General features: G+C 42.9%; 1 protein-coding gene across 4 annotated transcripts in view; it reads right to left on the reverse strand.

Moving 5' to 3' along the window:
- LOC148026139 (potassium channel KAT3-like) overlaps nucleotides 1-23,091 on the reverse strand; it is a 120,841-nt gene that overhangs the window by 83,166 nt on the left and 14,584 nt on the right. For 2 of the 4 annotated variants that reach the window (XM_087693418.1, XM_087693419.1), the window contains exon 2: nucleotides 3,192-3,301. The exons of the other annotated variants lie outside the window; for them this stretch is intronic. The gene's annotated coding sequence lies outside the window, so the exon portion shown is untranslated. The remainder of the gene's footprint in view (nucleotides 1-3,191; nucleotides 3,302-23,091) is intronic. 4 annotated transcript variants of the gene reach the window in all.

A 23,091-nucleotide genomic window follows, 5' to 3' on the forward strand; every position in this document is an offset into this window, starting at 1 on the left:
TCAGTTTGTCAGAAGTGGATGCAGCAATTGAAGCATAGAAGGTTGCTGAAATAAACTGTTGAACACAAGATAGCAGAGAGAAAAGAGAAACCACAAGAACACTACAAAGGAGAACTCAAAGATGTGCTCAAGAAATGGAATCCATATACCAAACATGAGATAGTTGCATACAACAGTGAGTCACTCACTGTGTAGGTGAGGAAAGAAAAGCTCCCCTAAACATCCTCATAGCCACATGTTGAGCATCTATCTACAACCCCAGCTACAGCCCCCTAGGTCACAACCATGGTCTCTACTATGCCATGGAACATCATCCCCTCCATACCTCCTGAGCTCTAGAACAGTCTCATAGGCAGTGTTCTCTATGTCTCCTCTAACTCACCGCATCTTGTGCATGCTGCTAGGTCCTTTCTGTAACCAAGCCAAGTACCAACTGCTAAGCTCCTGTAAGCTAGTAGCCATAGAAAGAGGGATATCTTTCTAGGCCTAAAGTTGTCATCCAGCCTCCTCCAAAAATCTCATAAAAGAATGGTCTAACGTGCCCTATCTATGCCAATGGGAGGTCCTTGTTGGATATGCTTTGATCCCCTAACTAAATCTACCTTCCTAGCCTAGTAGTGTAGCAAAAGAAGCCCACATTGCATGGCCTATCAAGGAATGGATCCCTTCACACCCACTCTCTTGGATCCTATTGTAATCTTTGGAGAGGCCTCCTCTAATAAGCTCAATATCTCCATCCATCAAAAAAACAAGTGGCTAGGTTTGGGTCAATGTACCATTTCGCAATGTGTCACTACTCTAATCTTATATCTTAAGCATCCTATCAACTCTATCTAGTCCAAGTTCTCTCACCATAGGTGGCCATCCTCCTCAACCATAAAGTGAATGTCTCTCTGCTAGTCACATTGACCACTAGAAGGATGTCCCCTCTAGGGAAAAGACCAACCCAAGTATGAGAAGTTTTCGTATCCATAGGCTTGAATCTTCAATTTTCCTTTGTTAGATTGCACATGCATCAAGCATAGAGGAGAGAAATCTCTGATTTTCAGTTTCCAAGCTAAATAGTGACCAGCATCATAAATCCTCAATTTGCATCTTGTTCATAATGCTCAAGGTGCCAAATTGAGTCTTCAACAATTGCAAGTAAGTCACCCTTGCTAAAGATGACTAAATCTCTTCAGACCTGCTATTAACCTTCAAATTTGCACAAAACATCCTTCTTGCATGGCTGAGGTTTGCTGGCATGTATTCCAAGATAGCCATGCAAACCCTAATTTTTGTGAAATTAGGTCTGCAATCAGCAAATTCACTGCTGAAATGCTTCAAACTCAATCACAAGGCTTCAATTGGTATGGAGGAAAGAGAGAGAAGTAGTAGAGCAGACAGAATTCTGATTTTCTAGCATTGAGAATGCCCAAACAGCAATCACCTATTGCTGAGAGGCTCCCAAATGCTATAGCCTACCCAAAATTTACCTTTTGCTGCTGTCCAAATCTCCAGATGGACCTTCAGCTGCTATGACTTCCCCCACAACTGATCTCTCCAGTCCCCCAATCTACCTAAAATTGCCTCACACAGCCTTGCATGGCTCCCAAACTTAGTTGGCTGCCAAGCATTGAACCTGCCCATGCAAAACTCAGCCTCTAAACTTAATTTCCAGCCAGTAATAATTGATTAAATTGGAAAATACAAGGCCCCTACTCAACATTGGCCATGCCCAACCCCAATTTTAAATTCCTAATCTCTTTGAACATGAAAGTGTTGAAACTTTCCACAAACCTTAATCTAGAACATTAAATCACTTAAATCCCTAACCCCCATGACAATGAACACCATTTCCAAGGGGCTATTTAATATCCTTGACCAAAATCTGTTTCAGATACCCCACTGGCACTTGTCCACCACAATGCATGCCAATGTCCCCCACTGCCCAAGCTAGGATTGTCTTTCATCTTTACTTACATTGCACTTAATCTCGCGCATGTGCATGACAATGTGCATAACTCAAGTGTTTCAATGTGTAACATACCACCCGAGCTATTCCTCGGCAGTAGGTTCTTAGTAGCCCATCAAGAGATATCCTAGGAAGCGCCATCCAGGATTTTGATAAAACCCTCGGAGTTTGCTAACTGGACTCGCTTGAGTATACCCCAAAGTGGAAGTTCAAGCTACTCCCACGAGGATCGACCTGAGTTTTTCTGGTCAAATCTATTACTAATGGCTAATTAATATTAGCAGATTCTAAAGCGATGTGAGTCAATCTTTCTGTTTTCTAATGATCCATCACGCACGATTTTTTATTCCTTCTTAGGAAAGCTCTCAGCTTACCGAGACCACCCAGCCATAGGTTTAGATCCATCGGGGGTCCATCCTCCCACTTCCCTCAAGAGAGTAGTTTTAGTTATTTAATTACCTACCACTTTAGCTTCAACATATAAAATCAAATTCCTTGAATTATCTCCTAATATGAATTCATTATACGTCTTTAATTTACAACACAAAAACAGAGTAAAGAAATTCCTTCTTAATAGTTCCTTTCAGAAAAATGACTTTTACAATGTCTTCTGTTTGAAGTATTATTCTCTCCAAGTTCCGTTCCCCAACTAGTATTTGAACTTTCAGAACACAGTCTGGAAATCAAAAGGTAGTTGGCAGTTCGTAAGAGCCTAAGGAGTTTATGACCAAAGCCCCCTGGTATCCTCACCTTCTCCTACCGACTAGAGTTCCCTATGACAAGGCCTTTCACGTCATGATTGATCTAAACTTACTAACACGAAACAAAAAAAGAAAAACCCCTTGGAGTAGGCTTTATTCACGCTAGCCTTGGGGAGGTCTAGCGACATCAAAAACACTGTCTCAATTAGCATTCTGTGTTCACCAAAATACTGTCTCAGTCAGCAATTTGTACTCAGTCATCCATCTTTTAGCCTGATGATTTTCGGAAAGATCAGTACCTAGCTTACAATCACAAACATCTTATTTCAAATGCATTATACATAACCTCTTAACAAGTTTATTTCCAAGACAAATCTTTTCTTTCCAAAAATAATAACATCGAGCATAAGTGGCAAAATAACTATAAGTGATAAAATAACTTCGAGACAAATCAGCCTAAGTAGCAAAATAACTTCGAGACAAATTAGTAGAAGTGGCAAAATAACTTTGAGACAAATTAGCATAAGTGGCAATACCTTCCAATAGTCTTATTAGATTCCCTCTTCCTTGGGGATTAGTTTGGATTGAATTTAAGCAAGAATTTCATACTTGAGGATAACTCCCTTGGAGTTTCGTGGGTCTTTGCCTGTAATTTAAAAAAATCTTGATTAGTTTAATTACGAACAGTATCATTTGGCAATTGCGTCTAAAGGTCTTTTATATACCGAGGATTAGCATCTGTGATTCAGAGATTTCATTTGATCAACACAAAAATTAAAAATATTAAATCTTTTAGGGACACAATACCTTCCTTGTACTCGCATAGGTTCATCTTGTACAGACCCCAATTAACCCATAGAATTTGCGGCTAAGAATTCCTCAAAGAAATTACATGCATGAATCGAATAAAATCTTATTTTTCGCATACAGCTTCTATTGCCTATTCATGGAATATAGGCCTGCAAGTTGCTTTTATTTAAGAAAATTAGTACCTGAAGATACGTGATGGGTGCTTGGTTGATGGTATTCGCGGCTTCGTTTGTAATCCTGTACTCGCTATTTTATTTGTAGTAATTGTGTCCGCAACGTTATTGGCAGCCCCTACCTCCGCAATCATCGTAGCTTTCTTCTTTGGGGCCATGGTCTTTAATCGCGAGACCGCAACAAATGAAAATTTGGTGAATGAGCTTGGGGGTAGTTAGATTGACGGAATTTTGATTGATAGGGGGAAGGGTGGGGAAGGGGGAAGGGGGAAGCGATCACCAAAGATTTCGAGAAATTGAGAAGAGTCTTGATTCCATAGGAAGGAATAGGATAGAAGGGATGGAGGAATTGAATTTGAGAGCTCGCGGAGTATCCTCCTTGTCTTCTTGATGAGAAATTCTCGTACTCGTACTTCTCTTGCCTCACTCCCTCTTGTTCTATACTTCTAAGAAGAGTCTCTCCCCTCTTGCTTGGACTAGTCTCAATGGCTCCTCATGCCTCTTATTTATAGCTAAATTAGAGAGGAAGGGTTGTGGCTAAGAAGAAGAGTTATTTATGGAGAGAATCTTGGAAAAATTAGCAATCGAATGCTCAGATCACAAATCTGATGGTTCCGTTGGCTCCGAAGGGGGGGGGTGAAATCCCAAGATACTTAAGACGCTTGGTTAGAAATCTTGTAGATCACTTATTCTCCCTATTTGAAGTATTATTTGCTGCCTATAAACTGCAATCGCGACGTGCGCGATTTCGCCAATCCCTTTTTTTTTTACATTAAATCTCCAAAACTGGCTGAAAAAAACCACTTGTTTTTTTTTTTACATGACATCCTGTTCTAGAAATTTCCGTATCTTGACATTAATGACTAATATTTCTCATAACTCTCATTCACGTGGTAACTTCCGTGATGGGTGGCTATAGTCCTTGCCAATCCAAAAAATGTCAGGTTACGATCCTTGAGTCTTTTTGCTCGAAATATTCTCTATTTAATGATTTTAGAGTTCTCAAAGTCCATTTTGCGAGAAGTTGGAAATTTTTTAAATTAAAGTCAGGATATCACACAATGGCACTAAGATGAAATTCACATCCTTGTGGCATTCAATAGTAAGATAGTGATTGCTTCTAGTTTATTCTCACATGGGGGATCCCTTTGATGGACCAGCTAAAGGCGAGAAATCCATAATCACAGTATGCTTTCCACAAAGCTATTTATGACAAGCAATGAGATTGGCTATTTTCATATTCTATGGTAAGGGTTATAGTATGATTGGTATCGACTCAGTGTCTTTCTGAGGCATCTATATAATGGCTTAATCACCCATGGGCCATGGCTTGGTATCCATATCATCTTACATGTTTCTAGCAAATCTTCTACTATGATATGGAACATGATGGGGGTTCCTTTAGGCTTCTATGCATACCATCATTATATTTTTTAATTGTACTCATCACCCTGATTTAAGAAACAATACTAGCTTTGTGCATTTCATAAAATTTAGACACTTTTATAGACCATTATTTGGGCACCTAAGTGGGCAGCTAGGTGACTCACTTATGGTTGACCTATTGACAGGAGTCTCATTCGAGTGGCCTATTTATAAACCCCTTTTCACCCTCGATTATATTGCATCATGACACATCCTTGGAGAGAGGAAGTATCATGAGGACATGTATATTTGCAAGCCTCACTTAACATATGGATTGATTTTTAATCACATGTTTAAGTAAATGTTGCACATGTGAGGTGCAACTGAGGTTAGAGCAAATTAATGAGTCCGGGTCCCGAGGGAATTAGCAGATGTCAAAGGCAAAAGCTGCAGTTAGTTATGTTGCACAAATTACTAGGTGTTATCTAGTGTCAATTATTGGCCTAAGCCATTTATTTGGCCATAAGTGTCGATTGGTGATGCTAGAGATGTGGCGTTTAATGGTACTTAACACCAATCTGATGATTAAAAATGGCATAGGGACGCTCAAGAGATAAAGTGGCCCAGCCAATTTAATTACTCGCTGGTCAAACTATTTTTTTGGGCACCAAAATAATTGTTATATTAATTTTCAGTAATTTTTAGACTCAAAATTAATATAACAATGCGAATAATGCTGGAAATTTATTCGAAAAGGCTGCCACTTGTTAAATTTTCCAAAGGAAGGATGAAAAAAACGTGGGGAAGGTTGGGAAAGTAAAAACAAAGAGAGAGGGAGAATCATTCATTCTTACTAAAAACACATCGTGAGGAGTTGGAGCAACCATCGTGAGCTGAGTTTTAGCCATTACCGGTAAACATTTGTAGATTTGGACCAATCAATCGCTGCATGATATCCTAGGTAGCTAGGTGACAACCCCAAGCTGAAGGCATCAGCAGATTTGGATCTCCAAGTGTAGGCGACAATATTTACTACTATTGGGACAAGGCAACATCTACATTTGATTGATTTTCAATCATTTCTCGTAACAAAACTCTGAATTTTCTCTCTCCTCATAGCATTATCTCTCATTCCCCAACCATTTCACAGCCTTGCTTCGAAGATCTCAACATTTGGACAGTTGGAAGCTAAGGAATTTCAATTTTCTCTGCTATAAACACTAATTTACAACAGAAATTAGGGTTCAGCAGTTGCCTCAGAAAGCATGCCAAACATTGAAAACTCCAAGACCTAAATTATTCAGGGTTAAATGTGATTTCTAGGTGGACCATTCAACCATCAAATTTGGGGCATTTCCACTCTTCTCCAAGTGGGTGAAGGCCAATTGATTGTCGGAATCAAAGAGCAAATCAAATTGAAGACTTGCTGGTCACTTTGGACATCGAGGGGAGTTTGGATTGAGAAGGGAATTGGGAGAATCCCATTGTAAATCAACTTCTACTTCAATAAAGCTAAAGAAATACCAAAAGGGGCACTAGTTTTGGGGCCAACTTGTTAGCAAGACTAATTTTATGCTAGTCGATCAGCATGCTGGCCGACCAACTGCTATATTTGGCATATTTTGTGCCTCTATTTAGTGGGGCTCCTCCTCCTCAATCATCATCATCATTCACTAGGTGGACTTCCTGTTGGAGAGAGGAGCCGGTCCTAGTACCCACGCAGTCAATGACTCATTGTTGTACGCAACTATCTCGTGTTTGGTATATGGATTCCATTTCCCGAGCACATCTCTAAGTTCTTTTCTTTTGCAATGTTCTTCTATTTTCTTTCTCTTCCGTCTTGTGTTCAACAATTTATTTTAGCACTTGTCTATGTTTCCATTGCTGCACCACTTCTGATATGGTATCAGATTGCAGGATCTAGGTTCCTACTAGCGGTTTTTCTACTGATTTCAGGCCTTCACCTTCTATTTTCTGATCAGGAGATAGTTTGTTGCTGCCCCTATTTGCTGCCTGCTCTACCTGTGTTTACTGTATTTAATGCAGCATCAGCCTCCACTTACCCCTTCAAGACTTGCATTTTCAGGTAGCGCTATTGTTTCATCCCTTGGCAGCTCCCGTACAACTGACGACTGCTGATTTTTTGTATCAGCATATTTGTGTTTTCAGATTCTGCCCGTGGTCTTGTGCAGGGCGACATCCTCTGACTATTTTCCTGCAGCCTTGGTGCTTCCAACTTTGTACTATTATACTTGTGCTTGAGAATACTGCATGTGAACTCTCTTATTGTGCAGTCTTTGCTATTTGGTTGGTTGTCTTCTCTCTGTGTCTACCTTCTATCTTCTCTTCTTATCCTCTCCCTATGGCTCCTCTATGCACTTATACAAATGATAAGTTTATATAACGATAAGTTTGTTGAGAAATGTGCAATCACACCCACTATAGCCTCTTTGTAATGAACAACAAGGCAAAGGATCACATTGCAAATAAAGCCTTAGACTAGGTCATGTATGCATGGTTTATTAAGACCACAATTAGTGAATACCATGGTCCCTTTCCACCTTTTTTCCACCTACCAATACCACCTACTGTAAGCCTATAAAAGGCACTCATCCCCACATTCATCTGATCCATCATTCTCATTCAGTTATACTTGTATTATACTTGGATAATATCAATTGTTCTTCTTTGTCATTACTTATGTCTCATTATAATTGTCTACTTGCTCATCAGTGATCCACCTTAGTATGCATCCTCAATATTTTAACAAAGTTACATGGACCTAACTATCTAACATGGAGTGCTATCATGAAGCTTGGTTTGTGCAAAAGCGGTTATGGTACATTGTTTGTGGAGCTATTCTCCATCCTCAGTCTCCATTTCCCTTTCCTAAAGATGTTGATGAGGACAACCATGAGGAAGCTGTACTTACATGTGATACAAATGATGTGTATACCTATTCTGCTCTTCTTCGATGTATTTCTAAAGATGTTCTACTGGCAGTTACCTCCTACATGACATGTCCCGAAGTATGATCGAAGCTTCAGATGTTGTATAAGACACCTTTCACCATGCGTGCAATGACCCTTTATGGCCAGCTTCAACAAATGAAGTTTGAGTCTAAGAACACTATTCAATCATTTTTGCCTCATGTTACACAGGTATAGGACCAGCTTCAACACATGCAACTGCCCTTCCACAAGCCCATCTCGTGGAACCAGTACTCTACAAGCTCCCCCTAGAATTTAGTAGAGTGGCAAATGCTTTGAGGACGCAAACATCATCTACATCTATGAGCTTTACCCATATGTCCTCGATGTTGCTTGAGTATGAGGCATCTTTGCATTTACGAGGGAGGCTTCCGTCTCATTATAGAGGTTCCAATGAGGCTTTTATAGCTTTATAGAGGGGTGACAAGAAAAAGAAGTCGAAGGCCTAGTATTACCACTATGATAAGAAGGGACACTTACAAAAGAACTACAAGGAGTTAGCAACCTCATGGAAGAAGAAGAAAAAGAAGAAGCAAGATGTGGACTCCTCCCACGAGTCATCCTCCTCCTTAGACTCCAACTCTAATTCTTCGGCCAAGGAGAGGTCAAATGCATGGAAGGGATATACTTCTTTAGATCGAGGAAAGGGCTTAACTACCCTTCCTCTGATGCTTTCTAGTCCAGGTGATGGGGTCATCCCTCACGACTCTCCAATGCCAAAGAGAGAGTGTAAGAGGATGGTGAGATGGAGCAGCCGAGCCTCATCTATATAGGTATATAAGTGCACAGGTTCCAAAGAGGGATGTCCCTAACGCATCAACCAAAGTCTGGCATGTTCAAATCCTGGAGCCGTGATCGACATCTAGGTTCATACTGAATTGTTTATTTGACAGAGAGCTAGATTGGCTCCTAGTCTTGTGCTCACATGAGGGGACACTTTGGCAATTGGTCAAAGACAAGGAATCCATGGTCACATATGTTCAAAGGTATTTTTGACAGGATGGCCTTGTACACTACTGCGAGACATTGATGGCCGACATAACGTGGTGGTGGCTTGATCACCCATTGCTTGGGCATCCATGGTTCTACTCGAGTGGTTCTATGTTGTATGACCTATGATGAGTCATTATCATTGCATCATTGTATTGTATTAGATGACCATGATCTAAGAGAGGGTGTTAGCAAAATTACCAGCTTATATGTGAGTCTGTGCATGCCTATCAAGGCTGGGCACATTGTCTTTTATTTAGGCATTATTTTAATGATTTATTTATGGCATTTGTGGCATTTTATCCCAATCATCCAGCATTAAATGTTGGCCGACAGATGCTATATTTGGCCTATTTTGTGTCTACCTTTAGTGGGGCTCCTCCTCCTCCTCTTCAGACATCATCATCATTAACCAAGTGGACTTCCTGCCATTTGGGCTTACGAATGCTCCTGTCACGTTCAATAGAATGACAGATCGCATCTTTCAGTAGAATAGAGAATTTGTTGCACTTTTTTTTATGACATGATTGTCTTTTCCAAGAATGAGGCCAAGCATCGCAAGCATTTGAAAATAGTATTCAATGAGATACACAAATATCAATTCTTGATTAATGATAAAGAAAAGTGAATTCTTTTTGCATGAGGTTCACTTTTGGGCCATATTGTATTGGTTGATGGCACTCGTATAGATCTTGCTATGGTTGAGGCAATCCGTTCATAGCCGCACCTTCGGAATGTTCATGAGATCCGCAGTTTTATAGGTCTTTGTTCATACTACATGAAGTATGTACGAAAAATTGCTGAAATTGCTTCTCCACTGCATGCTTTGCAAAAGAAGAATGTGCCATTCAGATAGACACTAGTGGAAATTTCAGCATTTAATGCATTAAAGGATAAAATGACTTTAGAACCTATACTTGTATTACCTAATCTAAGGAAGTCATTTGTTGTGCAATGTGATGCATGTGGGAGTAGCATTGGGGCGGTTTTAATGTAAGATGGCCATGTAATTACTTACGAGAGTCATGTTCTCCATGGTGGAGAGGAATTTTCAAGTCTATGAGAAAGAGCTCTTGGCTGTAATTCATGCACTTTCCATATGAAAACACTATCTTTTAGGGACTGATTTGACGGCGTAGACAAACCATTAAACTTTGCACTACTCCTTGACTCAGACGAAGTTATCTGAGAAGCATATGTGGCAGGCAAACTTTTTGTCTATGTTTCACTTTCAAATTGTGTGCATAGATGGCAAAAAGAATATAGCAGTTGGTGCACTGTCTTATAGGCCTCAATTATCAGCTGTCAACATAGTTTATCACACTAAGTTGGATGCCATGAAGGATCAATATGCTACTAATTCAGACTTTGCAAATGTATAGGATCAACTTTGCAGTGGCCAAAGGCATGAATGATGCATGGACAACTGTGTATCACAAAGTAATTGAGGACTAAAGTGATGACTAAGAGTCGTGCTCCTCCTTATACTGGTCATAGAGGTATTGATGCCATAATTAAGGGAGTTCATCACTTCTTTTATTGGCCAAATTTGAGGCATGATGTTGAGCAATTTGTCAAGACATATATAGTATGCCAAAAAGTCAAGTATGACAGGCAAAAGATGTCGGCTTTATTACAACCCTTGCCTATTCCTGATAAGCCTTGGTAGAGCATTGCTATGGATTTTATCTTTGAGCTTCCACATACATCTACAAGGAATTATGGGATATGGACTATCATATGTAGGTTTAGTAAGCAAGCCCACTTCATTCTAGTGAGAAAAAAGATAAAGGCTGATTATATGACACATCTTTTTATGCAGCATGTATTTACGTACCATGGTATGCCAGAGTCAATCATTAGTCATTGTGACCACACGGATAACAAGTTTGTTTTAGACATAGAAGCCAGAAAGTCAGAAACATTTAGAAACAAAACGTCAGAAATGTGTTTCGTAAGTTTCTTTCAAGAGGAGATAAAATAAGAAACACCAGTTTTTTTACATGGGGATTTTTTAATAGTCTTAACTAGGAAAAGAGGTTTTAAACCTCTATGGAACTCTCTCTTAATCAAAGAAAGGCCAATCAAGCTCGAGTGATAATACACGAGAGTCAATTGAGAATAATATATTATATATCCATGATCCATTATTGACTTATGTCAAAGTTAGAGGCTATACTATGGTTCAAACATCAAATATTCATCCATATCACACTAAAGAAATTTGAAATTAACATGTAAATAGCCCATGTACAATATGGGCTAAGTCAAGTTGTAACATCATGATTCTCATTCCAAAACGAACTGACAAATGTCAAAATCTAGAATGAATCATAATATATCATAAATAACTCATAAATGAGACTAAAGTCGTATAATAATCAACTCTCAAGGCAAAAATAAATATTAGATTGATAGAGTCCAATAACTAAACAAAATCCCAAGAAAGTAAGTCTATCATCCAAAATCTTGAGTTCTCACAAGTCATTACTTATCATCATCATCATTTTTAACATTGCCTAGTAGTTGTTGTCAAAAAAAATATGTTTTTGGATAACCCCTTCAGCCAAAAAAAAAACCCACGTTTTTTATTGTTAAAAACGTTTCCTAAGTTTCATACTCAAAGAAACGCATTTCTTTGTTGATGGTTTTGGAAAAGATTGTTTGAGAATATAGGTATAACAGTGAAATTCTCTTCTGTGGGAGCTTTCGCTCAACCGCCAAGACCCACGGACCGCTTATTGTTTCAAGCGTTCCAAGCCGAGCACTAATGGCTACCTCTCACATAGCCGACGCGCCATCCTTATCTATGGGTGTAGTGAGCTTACCTCCATGCCGTTCGAGTTACCTCCTCTCCCGTGTACTCCGGTAGCTCCACGATCCAAGTGCAAGCTTCAAGCAAGCTCCATCCTCAAGCTCCACACTCCAAGCTCCATTGCCGCAAGCAAGACAAGAGAAGAGAAGAGAAGAGAAGAAGAGAGGAGAAGATGGAGAGCTTCTCCTCCTCGGTCCCTCACCCTCACACACTCACTCCCTCACACTCTCACACTCCCTCTCTCAAGCACAAGCTCAAGCAAGCAAGAAGAAGGAGAAGAAGAAGAAGAGGAGAGCCACTTTTGGCCACACACAAGAATGAGCTTCTCATTCACTTTTCAACTTTATATACAAAACCCTAAATCCCTTTTGGGCGGTCATTCCCTTTTCCCCCTTTTACATGGTCGGCCGTAGCCCATGCCCTCTTTCCCATTGTCCTTCTATCTTCCTAGCTTCCTTTCTACCGCCCATCTACATTTACAAATTGCACGGGTGAGAGCCCGGCGCTCTTTTACAAGATTTCAGGGTGCGCCTTTTTATTTTAAAATGCGCCTTTCCCCTTTTGCATTTGCCTTGGACTCTTAAGGTTGCCCTTGCGCCTTTGGTCTTTCCTCCTCTTCTTTCTTCAGTCGAGCTACCTTTTTTCCGCCTTTGCCATGCGTCTTTTTTATTTCCTTTTGCTTTCTTCGTGTTGGGGTTAACATTACCCCCCTCCTAGACGAGTGCCAGTCCCATGGCACTCACCGTCGTAGGTAGCAGGCTGTAGCATGCACCGAAGACGTGGGTGACAAGGACGTCTGTGGTTTCCGTGGAGAAGTGTTGGTGGTGGTGTGGAAGAAGGTCCTCGGGGCCTGTTGGTGGCCAAGGTGGCTGGGGGAAGGTTGTTGGAGTTGGTGGTAGGGCTATTCTGTGTTGGGGATTGCATTGATGGCCAGCACAAGTGTTGGGTTGTTGGGGATTCTGCTCATGACGAGTCTTTGCGGGCTTGTCGGATGGTAAGGGATAAGCATTAGAGTTGGGTGTTGATGAGAGCGAACGAAACTTTCGTTGGAGTCTTCAACACCTGCAAGTGAAAACCTCTCATGTGGTCTCTCCCTAAGGGTAGTACTAGTCTTCTCTATTGTGCACAAGACATAGTGCAATTAGTTTGGGAGACAGGTCGAACTCTAAGCAAGCTGAGAGTACTGTCCTCCACTTGAGGACCCAAACTGTGTATATACTTCGGTGCAGGTATTATGTGAGTGCTTGTGCATACTTAGATATTACTTAGATAGAAGACTGTCGGCCTGGTTCCTTGTATAGCAATGGGTCAGTGAAGCAAGGGATTAAGTTGATGGAATATTTTATCGATGAAGACAGGGAGTACACTTGAAGATTGCTTGAGACATCATTATGGTCTTGGCAAGGCCACATAGCATAATTGAGCTCCTTGATGTCTGGCTCTTGGTAGCTAGTAACTACTTGTAGTGCTTGAAAAGTATGGTGTACTTTTCCATTGTCTTTCATGCCTTGCTTACCACTGTTGATTGTAATGGCATTGAGATGAGTGCAAAAGAATTGTGCAAGTGGTTCAGGGTGACAAGTCTAACCATAGGCGAGGCGAGCTCCCGAGGTATGTCTTGCCCTTGATGTGCCCTGAACAATTGTGGGGGATGTACAAAGGGCTAGGGGATTAGGGACGGAGCCAGCCGACCAAGGTCACTGGATGTACCTAATTTGAGGACCCCTAGGTGCGGTGCTGTGATTGTGTGTGTTTTTCTTTTTCTTTTCTTTTTTTTTCTCTTTTTTTTTTCTTTCTCTTTTCCTTTCCTTTTTTTTTTTTGTGGTGAAAAAATGAATACAATCAATGCCATACTTTGAGGCTGTTAGCCTTTCATTTGGATTTGAGAAATGTTGGGATCCAAAGGCTATGAAGAATGGATATTACAAAGATGATTGTGTCACCAGCCTTGATGCTAGAGGAACTGTTGTTGAGATGAAGAGATATACTTGAGATTTTACAAACTTCTTTGTAACATGTGAGACATCGAACAATTGAGGTAGCACTTGGAGTGAGCTGTGCATGGACAAGGGTAGAGCATCTTGCGAATTGAATCATGGATGATGAAGAGACGTTTGCCCTTAATATGTGCTTTTTCTGCAGAGGTGTCCTTGGGTTCTCATCTAGTGGCGTTTCCGTCATGGCTTTTGTTTCTTGGTATTCTTGTTACTTCCTCCATAATGGTTCTTTGTGGGGTTGGTGGTCTTGTGGTGACTTGGATGTTAAACGCTTCTAGACATTGACCTGTGTCATTCTGCATCAACCTGTCACTTCGTGAGAGTACATGCTCGCTTGCGTTAAGTACATCGGACCAATGCAATCATGTTAAGACATAATTTTTCAGAATGCTATGATGTCTATTGGGATACCTATTTCATTGCATGTTACGGTCACATACATTAACGAGAGGTACGGGAATGGGTACAAGTGGGGATCTTGCCCCTTTACTCATCAAAAAACAAAATGTTCTGGCCTGCTGACTTGTCGAGCTACTTGTACATCATAGGGATTTAGTCTATAGCTACGAGGCGAGGTGAGTCCGATTGGCTAGGCGACCGGGGCGGTGCTAGTGTGGGGCTCCCATGAGGCTGGGCAGGGAACATGTCGGCCGGGACATGAATGGTGTAGTCCCGGACCGCTACCGTTTCCAGAATGTCTTTAAACAATTCATTGAATTCTTCCCTTTCCCGAGCTGCCCTTTTTGCCCTTGAGCATCTGGGGCCCGGGCGTGAGCTGGGGATTCGTGCCACTAGTGCTGCCACCTATTGCGCGTTTTGAGTCTTGGCTTTCTTGACTCGAGGATTCTTCGGCCTTCGCCCTGGACAGTGGCGCTTAGGGCCTCGCTTCTTGGCATACCTCTTGAGGGTGGGCACATAGCGCTCCGCTGGAGGGGCGCGTGCCACGTGCTCCCGTCATCTGTGAAGAGCGTCTTTGCATGCCAGATGTCCATGGTTCTCCATGTGTTCCGTCTGGAAGCCTGCAAGATGCAATCCAAGGGTTAGACCTTGATACAGGATACAACTGTTCGCATGGAAGGGATTTTAGTGTGGTTTATCAAGCGCCTGTGACAAGAAGGGGAGGGGTGAGGCATCCAGTGTTTCGTCATAAAGGGATGGCCCCCATGATGATGTTCGGTTTGCCTCTAGCCATTAGCCGATATTGGCTTATGCTAAGTTGTGTGGACTGGTTATCATGGAGTGGGATAGGGCACATCCTCGGAAGGGTAGACCAAAACGGAAAGGTGTATAGAAAGGGACTGCACCCTGTCTACAACATCAGTGTTGTTGGTCAAGGCCTCCTATGGCGGTAATGTGGGTTGCATGCCCTTCACTTGGAGGTGGGAATGGTCATATAGCTTTTAAATGTGTGATGAGAAGAGGACTTGAGGAGCTTAGCCTGTCAAACCCAACTCTTCTGCCTGCGCTTGACTATCATTGCTTGTGTGTGTTGATATTGTTTATACAAGGTGACACAAGAATCAGTGTTTATTTATATATACATATTTATGAATCCATGTCACTTCACGAGGATAAGAACCAAGTGTAGAACTCGATGTTGTACCGAAGCATGGCACACGCATCCAATATTCGCGGCAGCTTACTTAATACTGATAGATATTTTGCCACGTCGAGTAGCATGGAACCTTGACCGAGTCTACTGGCAATATGTAACTCCTCCTCAGTGAGAGCCTTATCAATTAAAGGGCCCTGTAGCCTAGTTCCAGCTAAGTCCGTACCCCGAATGTCAGTCAGCACTCGAAGGGAAGTCGGTGCCACATAGGTTGGGTCTCTTTGAGACCGCCATTTGGCCAATCGCTCTTCTGAGACCGTCATGATCTGAGCCCCTATTTCGGCCATTACAACACGGCTTTCGCACCAACGCTGCTCAAATTGACTCTGGCCTGCTGACAGTCGCTTTAGTAGCTCTATGTCTACGAGATTCGGTCGGCAGAGCACTTCATTGAACGTGACGGTTAAGCGCAGTTCGTCGGCCTCCTCATCAGGGATGAGTCGCATGCGTTCATGCAGGAGCCTGTCGTAGTGTCCGTTAAGATGTTCTTGTTCTTCCCATGATAGAGGAAAGGTCAAGTAATCTCCAAGCTGCTCCTTGGGGATTGTGCCCATGTCCGCAAGGACGTAGACACGCGTGACCACTTTGAGCTTAGCCTCCAACTCAGTTAAGCATTCTGCGATACTTCTATGTTCAACGAGGGCTTGCTCGGTTGCTATCTCATGCAAAGTTCTAGCTTTAGCATGGCTGGGGGCTCAGGCCTAGATGAGCAAGATTGGTCAACGCTAGGATTTCTTATGCTCTTGGGGTTCTCACGTTTCTCTTGAGGTTTTGCTACTATTTTGTCATGGTTCTTCTCAGATGTGACTGATATAGATTTGTCACCCTGTTGTGACGACGTTGTATCCACCCTTGATTGGTCAATGCGAGTTCTATTCTCAGTGGATAGAGTGCTGCAAGCAACTATTGATGGTAACAACTGCTTTGATTTTTCAGAACACGCGGATGTGTCTGAGGTTTCACCGCTATTAGGAGAGGCATTAATGGGTTCATTGGTGGATGGACTCGATGCGTTATTCATCGGCTCTCCGGCGCACTTCGTCTCATTGTTCTTGGGGTCCACAACCACCTGTGATTGTTGTTGTCTTCGTTGCTTTCTCCTCTTTTTCTTGGTCAGCGCAGGTGCATCTAATGGCTCAGGACCTTGGGCTAGGTCGACCGCTGATGTGCTTGGTTGAGCCTCAGCATTTCCCTTCTCTAGTGTGTCCTCATGGGACACAGTCGTGGCCTGCTGAATTGCTTTACCAAGCTGTGAGGGCACAACTGCCTCCCTTTTCAAGGAGTCTAGCTCTTCAGCCAACTCCCCTGCGTGTAACTCCTCCAGCCCAGGCTTTAGGGACTTTGAAAGCGCTGGCATTGTCGAGGAAGTTGGTTGCGACACCTCCTCCACAGGTAAACTTCTAAGGATATGTTTCACAAGGGGCATTGTCACGGCCAAGGGCTGTGACTGCTGTGATCCCTGATTGGAAGTAGTAGCAACTAGTTTAGTGGGCTGGCTACCCTTGGTGGATTGCGGTATCAAGTCGTTAGGGCGATCAAAAGTGGTTGTGTCTTTTGTTGGCCTTTGAGCACTCATCTGTGTAGATCGAACATGAGCAGATCTAGTCACATTAGGTTGCTCATGCATATCCTTGGGTCGAGAGCTACAGATGGAGCCATGTCCCACCTCTTGGACATTTTGAAGCTTAGATGGAGATAGAGATTGGAATTGAGCAGTTCCCCTTGACAACCGCTGTTGTGCTTCCTGTGTCCGTTTGAAAAAAGAGGATGTAGGAGATCTAGGACTCTTAGGTGGACTTGGCACTCGCTGAATGATTTGCTCGAGGCTATTAGACGATTGTACCATTTGCTTTGTTGAGCGATCAGCCTTGCCTTGAGCAATGTTGTGCCTATGATGCTTGTTCTCCCCTTGGGAAATCAAAGGCACCTTGGACACTAACAATTTTTGTGCCTGCTCAATGGCTACGTATGACATCTGTCTATTTAGCATGCTAGGCTGGGGCTCTTTCCTTCGAACAATCATGTCTGATTTCTTGCCTTGAGACCTAGAGTTTCTCTTAGATTTCCTCCTGTGCCATGCTTTTGATGCACTCTGGCCTTCAGCTGATAGAGGCGGTTTAGCAGGGGGTTTTGGTACCCAAATCCATTGGTTGCCTGCATAATACCCTTGAGCACGAAGCAACGCTTTGGAGATCCATCGCGGCGTTGTGCTAGCTCTCCATCGATGCCTTCGTCTATAAGGCTTGGGATTCTTTCGTGGTCTTCTACGATATTTGTGAGTCCAAACCCTGTCCTTGGCCTTGTCTCTTGACCTTCTTATTTCCGGCATGGCCTCACTCACTGGTTCTTGTTGTTCGACCTGTGCTTGTATCAACTCTTCCAACAAGTCCTTGCCCTCGTTTGTAGGCTTAACTGTTATGTCATCACCTTCCTTGCCTTTCCCTTGAGGTTCGATGAGGTCACCCTTGCTAAAGGTGGTGACTATCCTCACACCCGGTAGTGCCAGGTGTATCCTCTGTGCTACATAGTCAGCCTCACATTTGGTCGCCCTTTTGAAGGGTCTTCCTAGGAGGGTTTCTTTCCTGCAGCTAGCACTTTTTGGAGGAACATGAAATAGGATAGGCAAGCTTTCCGTTTCAATTGTCTCAAGGATTTTGCACTTCCCTATGAGTGCTTGTGGGTGTCCCCCATAAGGGCTAAGAGTTGCACTAATCGGTGTGAGCTCCGGTTGGCCTAGTAGGGTCCATGATTCATAGGTCAAGATGTTAAAATCTGCTCCTTCATCAATCAGAGCATCAATAGTATGCTCTCTTTTCGCGGTGACTTTGACCCTAAGATAAGCAGGTGGTACTATGTCTTCATCTTCCGGGTCTTGGCTTGTAAATTTAAGCCTTCTGACAGATGCCCTTGAGTCCCCACTCGCATGTCCAGACGTGGATTCTCCACCATAGTCTTGGGTTGTCTGTGCAGTGTTGCTCAAGGTACATCTCTCGTCCAGAGTGTCATGTCTAGTCATCTCGGCATTTGCAGCTTGCTGATGTTGCATTCCGCTCTGACTAGACATGGTACGAACACAATGTCTTTGTGTTCTCGTGGTGTGGCCTTTTTGCCCTTGATGGCTAGATTGGCCCATTGAGGTTCTAGGGTCTCTGTTTGTCTCTATTCGGGCACGGACTTTTGGTTGCTCTTTTGCAAGGGAGAATCCTTGCTCGTATAGAGCCCTTGCTATACTAGGGTCCAATTTGGAGGACCTGTCATGGCGCGCGTTTTCTCTCCAACCTACTTGGGGGAGGTGTGGAGGGGGCAGAGCCCCCTCTGCGGGGGTCCGGGGGGGGCAGTCCCCCCGGGCCCGCAGGGCCGTTACGGTAAAAGCCATGCACAATTTGGAGGACCGTTTATAGCCAAATTTTGAACTATGTGCTCTAAGTTTCAGCCCAGTGATGGACCTCTGATATGCCTTTAGCTCTAAGTAGCCTTTGGGGTCAATCTCGGGGTTTAGATATGTCAAAATTTATGTTCTAGATACCTGTCCGATTTTGACAATTTTTTGTCCGATTCTCAGATGTCCGATTTTCAGGAGTCCGATTATCAAAATCGGACGTCCGATTTTGGGTTGGTCCGATCGGCCTAGTGGTCCGATTTTGGTCACGTCCGATTTCTGGAATCGGACGTCCGATTCTGAAATCGGACGTCCGATTCTGACTGGTCCGATTCTAACTGGTCCGATTCTGGATGGTCCGATTCTAGGTGGTCCGATTCCGAGTGGTCCGAGTCCGAGTGTCCGAGTGCTCCGATCGGACGGGTTGGTCCGAGTGGTCCGATCGGACAGGATGGTCCAATCGGACGGTTGTCCGAGCGTCCGATTATGGACTGGTCCGAGTAGTCCGAGTCCGAGTGGTCCGATCGGACAGCACCGGAGTCCGAGCGTCCGAGTCGGACGGGTTGCTCCGATTTTGAGTGGTCCGATTCTAGGAATCGGATCGGACAGGGTGGTCCGATTCTAGTAGTCGGATGGGTTGGTCCGATCGGACGGTTGTCCGGGCATCCGATTCTGGGAATTGGACACTGAATCGGGTGTCCGAGTCCGCTGGCCCGAACGCACTTTCGAGCACAAATTTGTCCAAAATCTTAAGGTATTGCTTATTGTAAGCTACCAGATTCCATAGGAATGATGCTGGAGTGATGGGGAAGAGATCTATATACCTGGGATAGCCAATAAACTCCAAAATGCAAATCAGTAACGAATCAAACCCTCATGCCCTGTTATGACAGCAGAAACCCTGATGCTTGTTTTTCTTCTTTTTCTTTGTTTTTTCCTACCCTAATGCACCCAATTCATAAAGTAAATACCTACACTACTTCATTCCACAACATAAATCTCAAGAAAGCAACAAGCCTACTTGCCAAGGAGATCGAATACCATCTTCAACCCCCTCGCTTCCTACCTATCTACCTCAAGCACCGGTTCGGGGGAAACCCCTTACTTTGATGCTCGATTCGAAGCACGCAAGCGCTCAAGGCTTGAATCCGTTGGTCCCGGCAACGGAACCAAAATGTGGGAGCTTTCGCTCAACCGCCAAGACCCACGGACCGCCTATTGTTTCAAGCGTTCCAAGCTGAGCACTAATGGCTACCTCTCACATAGCCGACGCGCCATCCATATCTACGGGTGTAGTGAGCTTACCTCCATGCCGTTCGAGTTACCTCCTCTCCCGTGCACTCCGGTAGCTCCACGATCCAAGTGCAAGCTTCAAGCAAGCTCCATCCTCAAGCTCCACGCTCCAAGCTCCATTGCCGCGAGCAAGACAAGAGAAGAGAAGAGAAGAGAAGAAGAGAGAAGAAGATGGAGAGCTTCTCCTCCTCGGTCCCTCACCCTCACACACTCACTCCCTCACACTCTCACACTCCCTCTCTCAAGCACAAGCTCAAGCAAGCAAGAAGAAGGAGAAGAAGAAGAAGAGGAGAGCCACTTTTGGCCACACACAAGAATGAGCTTCTCATTCACTTTTCAACTTTATATACAAAACCCTAAATCCCTTTTGGGCGGTCATTCCCTTTTCCCCTTTGCCCTTTTTCCCATTGTCCTTCTATCTTCCTAGCTTCCTTTCCACCGCCCATCTACATTTACAAATTGCACGGGTGAGAGCCCGGCGCTCTTTTACAAGATTTCAGGGTGCGCCTTTTTATTTTAAAATGCGCCTTTCCCCTTTTGCATTTGCCTTGGACTCTTAAGGTTGCCCTTGCGCCTTTGGCCTTTCCTCCTCTTCTTTCTTCAGTCGAGCTACCTTTTTTCCGCCTTTGCCATGCGTCTTTTTTATTTCCTTTTGCTTTCTTCGTGTTGGGGTTAACATCTTCATCCTTCCATCCACAAACCGATGGTCAATCCAAGGAGGCTAAATCCACAGTCTTAGATATTTTGAAGTGCTATGTATCAAACCACAAAGCATAATGGAAACAGTATTTGCCATTGATTGAGTTTGCATATAACAACACAGTACATAGTTCCACTGGTAAGGCTTCTTTTGAGGTGGTAAGAAAGTACCCTCTATTTTGCACACAAAAGATAATATCTTTGAGGTTAATCGCTATGTGGAGAGCATGGATGTGACTTATCAAAAGGTTAAGTATGTGCTTGATAGATCATAGGATAAGCAAAAGAGAGCAGCTGATCATCCTAGGCATGCATTGCACTTTGCAGAGGGCGATTATGTTTTGCTGCATTTCGAAAAGGCATAGCTGAAAAAGATGAAGGGCAAAGAGAGATTATATCCAAAGGTGAGTATACAATACTATGGGCCATTTCAAGTGTTGGAAAGGATTAGTGATGCATGTTATGAGCTGAAATTGCCTCCACACTAGTGGATATACAATGCCTTTCATGTGAACTTACTTAGCCCCTTTCATGGTGATGTGTCAGAGAATGTATCTACTAAATTTCAGCTTGAGGTTGAAGAGCTCAATGAGATACTAGTATCAAAGCAGATTTTGGCACACAAAGAGCGGAAGATCTAGGGTAAGGTTTCCTAACGGTACTTAATGAAGTTTCAAAATTATTCACCAATGGATGCCAAATGGATGGAGGAGGATGACTTGGTAGACCATCCTCAGTTGTTGCAATTTTACCTTGATGCTTTCTAGTTAAAGCCAACTTTAAATCTCACTCAATCAAGTTCAGTAGAGCAACGATCCAAAGTGTTACCTAATGCTCATGAGGGAGCTAGCACCTCCACTCCTCAATGATGAACAACTCTAGACATAGTGAATGTCGGATGTATTCAGCGTACATTCAAGATACTGTATAGCTAGCATTATGTTTGCCAAGAGATCACTATTTAGCATCCTAGGCACTATATTAGGTATGCACATGGTATGGTTTATTATTTGCAGCTATGAAACAATACATTTGCATCAGTTAATGATCATCAAGGGCTGATTATCGAATGCTGGTTTTCAGTGTATGGTCATTAATTTTCGGTGGTATTTAGCTGACTTTATGGATAGCAGCATATGTAATGATGGCCTTGATGTTTCAGTCATGGTTTATGCTATACTATGGTTTAGTTTTGTCAGATTTATTGAGCTCATGATTAAGGGATCCATCACTTGATAATTTGGCAATGTTTTTGATATTCTTTGTGAGTCTTAAGTTATGTTATGTTGATTGGTAATTTTCAGCATGTGTTGGGCATATAGAATGGTTGAACAGTGCCCAATGTTGTGTTGACTATGATGTGTTGGGCATATAGAATGGTTGAACAGCAATTCACAATGTTATGTTGACTATGATGTCTTGTGGAAATTCCAACGCGGTACTTTGCTTTTGATTCATCTGGTAGTGGAATCGGGGACAATTGCAAGGATTTGAAGGGGGACGGTTGTCAAGAGTACATGTATTTTTGCAAGCCTCACTTAACATGAGGATTAATTTTTAATCACATGTTTAAGCAGCACATGTGAGGTGTAAATGAGATTAGTGCAAATTAATGAGTCTGGGTCCTGAGGGAATCAATGGATGTGAAAGGTAAAAGTTGCAACTAGTTATGTCGCAAAGATACTAGGTGATATTTGGTGCCAGTTATTGGCTGAAGTGATTCATTTGGCCATAAGTGTTAGTTGGTGACATTAGAGATGTGGCATTTAATGGTACTTAACGCCAATCTAATGGTCAAAATGGCACAGGGACACTCAAGAGATGACGTGGCCTAGCCAACTTAATTACTAGCTGGCGATATTATTTTTTTGGGCACCGGAATTATTATTATATTAATTTTCAGTAATTTTAGATGGAAATTAATATAATAATTCGGAGGATGCTGAAAATTCATTTGGAAAGGTTGCCACTTGTTAAATTTTCCAAAGGGAGGCTAGGAAAAACATGGGAAAGGCTAGGAGAGCAAAAATGAAGGCTTAGAGAGAGGGAGAATCATTCATTCTTGCTGGAGACATCGTGAGGAGCTGGAGTAGCCATCGTGAGCTGAGTTTCAGCCATTACCAACAGTTGTTTGCAGATTTGGAGCAGTCGATAGTTGCACAATATCCTAAACAACTAGACAATAGCCCCAAACTAAAGGCGTTGGCAGATTTTGGGTCTACAGGTGCAAGCAACATCATTTACTACTGTTGGAACAAGGCAGCAACTGTATTTGACTGATTTTCAATCATTTCTCACAACAAAACTTTGAAT

Source organism: Lygodium microphyllum, chromosome 14, assembly GCF_053477565.2.
Source record: "Lygodium microphyllum isolate KBCC chromosome 14, Lygodium_microphyllum_v1.1.10, whole genome shotgun sequence".
Lineage (NCBI taxonomy): Eukaryota > Viridiplantae > Streptophyta > Polypodiopsida > Schizaeales > Lygodiaceae > Lygodium > Lygodium microphyllum.